General features: G+C 42.3%; 1 pseudogene; it reads left to right on the top strand.

Annotated features, from left to right (window-relative positions):
* The first annotated feature begins 2,574 nt into the window (after window positions 1-2,574).
* Window positions 2,575-3,298, top strand: LOC120231723 (annotated as a pseudogene).
* The last annotated feature ends 4,840 nt before the right edge of the window (window positions 3,299-8,138 follow it).

Below are 8,138 nucleotides of genomic sequence, written 5' to 3'. Positions count from 1 at the left end.
GTGTCCTTCTTCATGTCCCCTTGGCCACATGTTTAAGCATCTCTAGGGAATCTATCCAGAAGTGCCGTAGCGCCTTTACCTTTACTCTTGCCAAATTTACATTCTCACCACAACGTGTGAGGGTTTCTCCAGATCTTCTCTGACACCTGGTATCATTAGGCTTAAATGTTTTTTCTTATCTTAAGGGTGTGAAATAGTAGCCCATGGTTGATTTAATGCATATCTCCCCAACTGCTAGAAGCCCCATGTGCCCTTTCAGGCAATTTTTCATCCACCCCATCATCACGTTGGTCTCCTCCTTCCCAAGACTACGCTTCTATAGGCGGCACCGCCGCTGTGGGTGTCAGGTAAGCAACTTAGCCTCCATGTCCTTGTCTGTGTAATGGACAAAATAATGGCTAATTCACAAGGTTTAGACAATGCAGATGAGCTCTCTCAGCCTCGTAGGGGCCAAAGCTGATAAGAAGAACACAGTCTGTCTTCTTCCACAAGTAGTCAGGTCTGGGGTGACGCTCTCATTTTTCTCAAAAGGAAGGGAGTCTACATTGATAAGTGCAGGGTGTCAGCTCAGTTCAAGTAGAGCTTCTCTGAAGCTGGGGTAGCAGAGAAAAATGAACCTTCTCCCGGGAGGAGGCTGAGGAGGAAGAGGTGGGCGAGGTGGAGGAGAGCAGGAGCCACTTTCAGAGCCCCATTTGTGGGCTGGAGAGCCTGCGCGCTGCAGGGTCCCCTGCTCCTCATTGGCAGGCTTCCATCTGTTCTTCATAGAGCCCAGGCACATGGGCTCTGCTACCTGGGGGCCTCGGCGGAGGCCCAGGGTCAGGTCAGGGGAGGCAGAGCCCAGGGTCAGGTCAGGCTGACACCACCAAAAGGAAGCATCTGTTGTGGGAGACATACCTGACAGATGATTTATTTCTGCCCTAAGTTCCCTAATGGCCCAGCCTTATCTCTGCTTTGCAAGGCCTCCCAGGCCCCAACGCAGAAGAACTCTGCTTCACTCAAGACAGCAGAGAACCGTCTAGGGGACTGTCTGAATCTTCCTGGATATTTTTCCTGGGAACATCCTGAAGCAACTTGTTAGCCATCAAGCCACCATCAAGTTACCTGAGCTTTTCAGCCCAAATAGCTGTAGCCAATCACCTTCAAAGGTACCCATTTCAGAAGTACAATTTGTTAAGTTTTGGAAATATGGACACTTGTCTAACCAGATGTAAGTCTTCCAAGATGCATGATTTCTGTGGGTTTTGATCCCATTAGTTGAAAACATGAAATTGCAGCTTTTCCCTATCAGGGAGCAAGAACACTGATGCACATCAGGCAAGACCAACAGACACTGGCTGGATTTTATTTTATTTTTTTAATTTTTATTTTTTTAAATGTTTTTTAAAATTTATTTCTGAGAGAGACAGAGAAAGAGAGACAGCGTGAGCAGGAAAAGGTCAGAGAGAGAGGGAGACACAGAATCTGAAGCAGGCCTGAGTTGAGCTGGCCATCAGCACAGAGCCCGACGCGGGTTCAAACCCACGAACCATGAGATCATGACCTGAGCCAAAGTCAGATGCTTAACCGGCTGAGCCACCCAAGTGCCCCTGGATTTTAATAGAAACCTTTGTGTAGTTGGTAGATGGAATGGAAAGCACATGGTTCCTGTTTCCATTTGGATTCACATATCTCTCTGAAGTGCGTTTTTAGTTATCAAAACCACTAAACCAAGTATTGGGAACCAGGCTTCTGAATTGCTGCCTCACAAAGTGTTCATCAAAATTTTCAAAAATAATGAAGAACATGTAATCACATTGGCACTCACTAAGAATATCATAATTAATATTTGGGTGAGAGCAAAAAGATTATGTTGTTAATAAATATATTATTTTAAATATTGTTTATCTTGCCCTTGCAAAATGTGTGTATGCTGTGTGTGTCTTATTATAAATGAGTGAAATAGTACCATAGGATACAGCAGACCCAGAGACAAACACCTGGGTGCACGTTGTTCATCTGGGACATTCAGGAACTGGGAACGAGGCCATGGGGGAGGGAGACAGACAGGGGTGCTGTAGTGATAGGTTGCCTTCCTCTCACAGAGGCCGTGTGAGGCATCATCAGGAATGCATTCCAGTTGTCCCATAAGAGAAGGGAAAGTTGGGGAATTGTCCTGGGATGCTTTCCTTCTTTGGTTGAGAGTTGCTCTTGGGATGTTAACTTTTTGCCACTTGCAGGCTCCCTGAATGCTAGCTAAGCAAGCCTGAGTGGTGCTGGAAAAGCCTTTAGTTTGACAAACAACTTGGTGGGAAGCTGTCACCTGTGTGGGAAGGAGTTGCCCCAACTATTGGTGAACTCAGCCATGGGCTGAGGAGATATGGGATGGGCATCTACCATGTTCACTAAAAGCTCTGTGTGTGTAAATATTTGACTGAAAATGTGCATCTAAAGCTGAATGACAACCACTAACCTGGAGACTGTTCAGAAGGCGGTGATCAACCAGTAACTGGGAATCACTGGTGTTTGAATCCAAACTCCACCCTTGTTACTATCAACGAAAGCATGCCTTTGCTTTCCACGGCAGCTCAAGGCAGCAAGATGGCAGTGCAAATTTCTAAGAAGAGGAAGTTTGTGGCCAATGGCTTCTTCAAAGCTGAACTGAATAGGTTTCTCACTCGGGAGCTGATGGAAGATAGCCGCTCTGTAGTTGAGGTCTGAGCTGCACCAACCAGGACAGAAATCATTATCTGGGCCACCAGGATGCAGAATGTTCTTGGGTCAGTGGATCCAAGAATTGAGAGCTGTGGTTCAGAAGAGGTTTGGTTTCCCTGAGGGCAGTGCAGAGCTTTATGCTGAAAAGGTGGCCACAAGAGATCTGTGTGCTATCGCCCAGGCAGAGTCTCTACATTACAAACTCCTAGGAGGCCTCGTTGTGTGGAGGGCGTGCTATGGTGTGCTATGGTTCATCATGGAGAGTGGGGCTAAAGGCTGTAAGGTTGTGGAGTCTGGGACGCTCCCAGGACAGGGGACTAAATCTGTGGAGTTTGTGGATAGCCTGATGATTCACAGGGGGAACCCTGTTAACTAGTAAGTAGACACTGCTGTGTGCCATGTGCTGCTCAGTCAGGGTATGCTGGGTGTAACAGTGAAGGTGGTGCTTCCCTGGGCCCCACGTGGTAAGACTGGCCCTAAGCAGCCCCTGCCTGATCATGAGGGCATTGTGGAACCCAAAGACTGCCTGCCTACCTTTCCCACCTTGGAACAGAAGGGTAGCAAGTCAGAGCCACCTGCCATAACATAGCCAGTGCTCACAGCATAACAGGGTTTTGTTGGCAGCTGGACCTGGATTCTGGATACAGCTTTATAAATGCTTTTAATAAAATATTTTAAAAAGGGGGAAAAAAGGTGCACCTGTCCTTCCTGGCCACTATCCACCCCGTTCCCCTGGCTCCTAGCCCAGATTATTTTATGGGTGAACTCAGTTAAATCATTAAGGAGCAGACAATAACCATGCTTCTGAGACAGAAAAGACCTACTAGGTTCCTCAACATGAAAACTTACTATTGAAATTATGGTCATTCCCTACTCCATGGCAATGAGAAACAATGAAATCTGGCCATGTGTAGCAACATGGATGGACCTTGAGGGTGTTATGCTGAGCGAAATAAGTCAGGCAGAGAAGGACAAATATCATATGTTTGCACGTATAGGAGGATTAGGAGGAACTTGACGGAGGAACAAGCGGGAGAAGAAGGGCGGAAATGGTGGGGGAAAGGGAGAGAGGCAAACCATGAGAGACTCTTGAATGCTGACAAAAACTGAGGACTGATGGATGTGGGGGGGAGGGGGGGATGGGCATGGAGAAGGGCACTTTGGGGATGAGCACTGAGTGTTATGTAGAAACTAATTTGACAATAAACTATTTGTAAAAAAAAAAAAAAAGAAATTATGGTCATTCCCTTTGGATTACTCTTTAAATTTAATGTAATTCTAATCAAATGAAGGGAAAGTCGTTTTGTCAAAATTGTTATGCCTTTCTTGTAAAACCTCCTAAAAGTCACCCCTTAATGCCTTTGAATTCTATTTTTTTAATTTTTTAAATGTTTATTTATTTTTGAGAAAGAGAGATTTTTATTGAGAATGAATGGGGGAGGGGCAGAGAGAGGGGGAGACACAGAATCCAAAGCAGGCTCCAGGCTCTGAGCTGTCAGCACAGAGCCCAATGTGGGCTTGAACTTGTGAACCACGAGATCATGACCTGAGCTGAAGTTGGATGCCTAACCGACTGAGCCACCCAGGTGCCCCTGAATTCTATTTTTAATCCACTTAATTGAGGTATAATTTCCACACACACAAATAAATACTTTAAGCACCCACTTAAAGCCTATACTTTGATGAGGTTGGCAGATGTATGCACCTCTGAAAGTGGCCCCATAGTTGAGATACAGAGTATTTCCATCACCTCCAAAGGTTTCCTCGTGCCCTTCTCTCTCCCCCCTTTCCTTTCTCTGCCGCAAACCCAGCAACTACTGATTCATTTTCTGTTACCAGAGATCAACTTGCATTTTCTAGATTTTCTGTAAGTGGAATTACGCAGTATGTGTCTGGCGTCTTTCACTCAGCACAATTTTTTTGACATTTGTCCACGTGGTTTGTTCATGTTCATGACCAGGTAGTTTTTTATTGCACAGATATACCACATTTTGTTTGCCTGTTATGTCATTTATGTTGCTTCCAGTTTTGGACTATTGCAAATAAACAGTGAACATTGTGTGCCTGTCTTTGAGGGCATGGACTGGTTTTATATTGCCACTGTCACAAATTACCACAAATTTAGGGCTCAAAACATGAGCCATTTCCTATCTCACAACTCTGTAGGTCAGAAGTCTGGGCACAGCACCGCTCACTGGTACCCTTTAGCTAGGGTTTTCCAAGGCTGAAATCAAGGTGTTGGAGATCTTTGGGTCTCATCTGGAAGCTCTGTGGGGAACTTCATCTTTTTCCTTGCAGCTGTAGGGCTGAGGCCTCATTTCTTTGCCAGCCAGCACAGGCCAGCCTTTGGGTTTAGAGGATGCCCTCTGGCTTTTCCTCATGACGACCTGTGTCTCAAAGCATCAAAGACACATTAATTTTTTCTTATGCTCAGAATCTCTCTGACTTTTCTCCTGCTGCACCTCTACTGATTCCAGCTGGAGAAAATCCTCTGCTTTTAAGAGTTCATGTGATCATATTTGCCCTGTATGATACAGGATGATCTCCCTTAATTACATGTGAAAAACCTGTCTTGTCATATTTATAGATTCCAGGGATTAGGGTCTGAACACCTTAGTAGGCCATTCTGTCTACCACAGGTTATATGTTTTAATTTATATTGAGTTAAATACCATAGTGGAATGCCTAGGTTGCAAGGTGGGTGTGTATTTAGCTTTACAAAAAAAATAATATGCCAGTTTATATTCCCACCAGCAGTATGTGTATTTATTTCATATCCATGCCAACACTTGGTATTGTCAGTCTTATTTATTTTAGCCATTCTAAATACGTAGTTTCTTTTGGATTTCACTGATGATAAAAGATGTTAAGTACCTTTTCATGTGATCATTGGTCATTTGTATATTTTCTTTTATAAGCTATATATTCAAATATTTTGTCCATATTTTTGATTGGGTTATTTATCTTTTTATATCTGATTGTAAAGATTCTTCCAGTGTTCTGGGAATAAATGCTTTGTGAGATATATGTATCAAGTCACATTCCAGCCTGTGTCTCAACCTTTTTATCATGTTAGAGTGAATTCCCAAGAGCTAAAATTTGTTATTATGATAAAGTGTAGAGTATCATTTTTTCTTTATCAAACATGATTTTGTATTCTAAGAAATCTTTGCCAATCCTAAAATTACAAAGATTTTCTCCTACGTTTACATCTAGAATTTTTATCATTTGCAATTTTACTTTTAGGTTTGTGATCCATATCATGTTAATTTTATGTATGATGTGACTTAAGGGTCAGTGTTCTATTTTTCTAATGGAGGCCCAGTAGTTAACATTTGTTGAAAGCTTCCCTTTTTCTTACTGCATTGCCTTGCCATCTTTGTCAAAAGCAATTGAAAATATATGTGACGCCTGGTGGGTCAGTCAGTTAAGTGTGCAGCTCTTGATTTCGGCTCAGGTCATGATCTCATGGTTGGCTAGTTTGACCAAGTTGGGCCCTGGGCAGCATGGAGCCTGCTTGGGATTTTCTCTCCCTCTCTCTCTCTGCTCCTCCCCACCCCTACATGTGTGCACTCTCACTCTATCTCAAAATAAATCAGTAAACTTAAAAAATATGTGTGGATCCATTTCCGGACCATATTTTCTATTTCATTGTTTATCCTTTTGCCAATAACTCCTTGTGTGGTTAATGCAGATTATAGTATGACTTGAAATCAGGTTGTGCAAATCCTCCAATTTTGTTTACCTTAAAAATTTTTTCTTTAACTATTGCAGGTGATTTATATTTCCATATGTGTTTTACAATCAGCTTGTCAATTTCTATTTTAAAAAATCTTGCTGAAATTCTTACAGGGATTGCTTTCAATCTGTAGATAAATTTGGGGAGAATTGACATTTCAGCTGTATTCAAACTTCCAATTCAGAAATGGTGTGTTTTTCCATTTAATCAATGTTCTGTACTCTTAACTGTAGAAGACTTGCATGTCTTTTATTGTATTTACTCCAGAGTATGTTTATTGATGCCATTTTATTTCACTTAACACAATACCCTCTAGTTCCAGGCACGTTGTCACAAATGGTAAGATCTCATTGTTTTGGCTGAGTAATATCCCATCGTATATATACACCACATCTTTTTATCCATTCATCTGTTGATAAACACTTAGGTTGCTTCTACATCTTGGCTATTGTAAAAAATGTTGCAATAAGCATAAGGGTGCACATATCTTTTTGAACTAGTGTTTTCCTTTTCTTTGGGTAAATACTCAATGGTGGAATTATTGGATCATATTGTATTTCTATTTTTAAGTTTTTGAGGAACTTCTCCATACTGTTTTCTACAGAGGTCACATGAATTTACATTCCCACCAACATAGTTACCTTTTCTCCATATCTTGATCAGCACTTATTATTTCTTGTCTTTTTGATACTAGCCAATATCACTGGGGTGAGGTAGTATCTCATTGTAGCTTTGATATGATCTGCATTTCCCTGATGTTAGCATTGTTAGCATTTTTCATATATCCATGGCCAGATGTATCTTTTCTTTGGAGAAATGTCTATTCAGGTCCTCTGACCACTTTTTTAATTGAATTGTTTGTTTGAAGTTTTAAAAAACATATTGAGTTGTGTGAGTTTTTTTTTTTTCCTATAGTTTGGATATATCATTTATAAATATCTTCTCCCATTTGGTAGGTTGGTTTTTCATATTGTTGGTGGTTTACTTTGCTGTGTAAACATTTTCATTTTGGGGTAGTTCCAATAGTTTACTTTCACTTTTACTTTTGCCTCAGGAAACATATCTAGAAAGAAACTGCTAGGGCCAGTGTCAGAGATATTACCGTCTGTACTCTCATTTGAGATTTTTATGGTTTCAGGTCTCACGTTTAGGTCTTTAATCCATTTAAGTTTTATTTTTTGTGAAAAGTTAAGAAAGTGGTCCAGTTTCCGTCTCTTGTATGTAGCTGTCCAGTTTTCCCAAAAGCCTTGATGGGCTTACTAGTGAATGGAGCTGGCACTCTTCCTGGCTGTCTGCAATCAGCCACTGCCACAGCTGCAAGGGCACCAAAGGGCTTACGCCATGGACAGCTCGGTCAGAGGCATTGCTGTAGGAACTATGGGTGCTCTGTTGTGGGGGATTATCTTCCATTCTCCCCAGGGCAGGAGTTGATTTGGAGAGGTAATGGATGAAGGCTGCTGCCAGGTGTGGTATGGTAGTAAGCACTTTTGAGGGGCACCTTCCAGTGGCATATGGGTTGGGTAGAGTGGCTCTACAGGGGAGCAAGCAGGGGGTACCTGCTTGCTAGTAAGGTGGATGGAGAATGTTAGAACTGGCTCCTCCAAGTGTCCAGGTATCCAGGCTCTGGGAGGGCAAGAATGCTAAAGGCAAATGCTCAGTCTATGTTTATTGAAATGATCTTTTTTTATCCTGCTTTATTCTGTTAATA

Source organism: Hyaena hyaena, unplaced genomic scaffold (assembly GCF_003009895.1).
Source record: "Hyaena hyaena isolate Hyena2069 unplaced genomic scaffold, ASM300989v1 scaffold_61, whole genome shotgun sequence".
In the NCBI taxonomy this organism is placed as follows: domain Eukaryota; kingdom Metazoa; phylum Chordata; class Mammalia; order Carnivora; family Hyaenidae; genus Hyaena; species Hyaena hyaena.
The sequence above is the reverse complement of the archived record's forward strand: the minus strand, read 5'-3'. Positions and strand labels throughout refer to the sequence as shown.